The sequence below is a fragment of the Sesamum indicum genome, linkage group LG2 (genome assembly GCF_000512975.1).
Source record: "Sesamum indicum cultivar Zhongzhi No. 13 linkage group LG2, S_indicum_v1.0, whole genome shotgun sequence".
Lineage (NCBI taxonomy): Eukaryota > Viridiplantae > Streptophyta > Magnoliopsida > Lamiales > Pedaliaceae > Sesamum > Sesamum indicum.
In genome coordinates this window covers 2,677,969-2,679,103 of record NC_026146.1, presented here as the reverse complement: position 1 = coordinate 2,679,103, position 1,135 = coordinate 2,677,969, and positions in this window count along the sequence as shown.

Below are 1,135 nucleotides of genomic sequence, written 5' to 3'. Positions count from 1 at the left end.
TCTATAAGAAAATAAAATTATGCATCCGTTTCGGTGCGTATTTTATTCTTATTTTTGTGTGTATTTTAAAATTGACATTTTTTTCTTTCGCCTCAGGTAATGCGCAAGAACATCCTGCATTTTATTTTCCATCTTCGTGCTCTAGGTTGATTTATAACGGTGGAAGGAGGATGAACTGATTTACCATATGAGATAATCATCAAGGAAGAAAAACATTAGACCGTAACAAGTTGGGAAATATTGCAAGGGACTGCTACATTAACCTGATTGCGATAACTTTGGCTTCTTTCATAGTTCCAATCACATGTTAATTAATTACACTTACCATTCTCAATTAAAATATAATATAAAAGATTATTTCCTAAGTCACAACTACCCCATCTGTTTGGACATGAGGACTTATTAAAAGGTTTGTTTGGACATGAAGACTTAATAAAAGGTTGCCAATGGGGGAACCCAGACCCACCAACTGGGCAATTCGAATGATACAAAAATGACACAACAACCAATAGTCTTCAACGTTATTATTGTCTTTTAATGATGGCGTTTATTTCCAAATCAAACAGAAAAATTATTTTTTTTAGTCTGTCAAATATGTTTAATATTAATTTTAGTTTGGTAACGATGTCCACTTTTTTTTAGTCCTTTATATTTTATAATTTAATGAATTTAGTCCGATTTAAGATTTTGTAAGGAATATTCCGATGAAACTTTGAAAACTGCCTACATGGCATGTGAGTTGTTGAATTTTCAACAATTTATATACGTGTACAATCATGTGTAACGACTTGTGCCCAAAAATATTAGTTGAATATTATTTTGATATCAAAATTCTAAAAAAAATATAAATAATATTTTGTACTTTTAAGTTGAAATATTAAATTATAATTTAAATGTAAAAACCAATATATATAATAAATTCATTTTTCAAATTAAATATTTATAAGTATTAATTAATCATAGTTTATAATTAATTTGAATAACTATTTAGTTTAAATATATGTGTTTCAATAAAATTTATTATTTAGTTTAAATTTTTATTATTTCTTGTAATTACTAGACATTGCAGCCGCAGAGGAGAATGGTGTTGTCCTGCCCCTCTCCCCTCTGGGCAAACACCGATCGCCGAGACCAA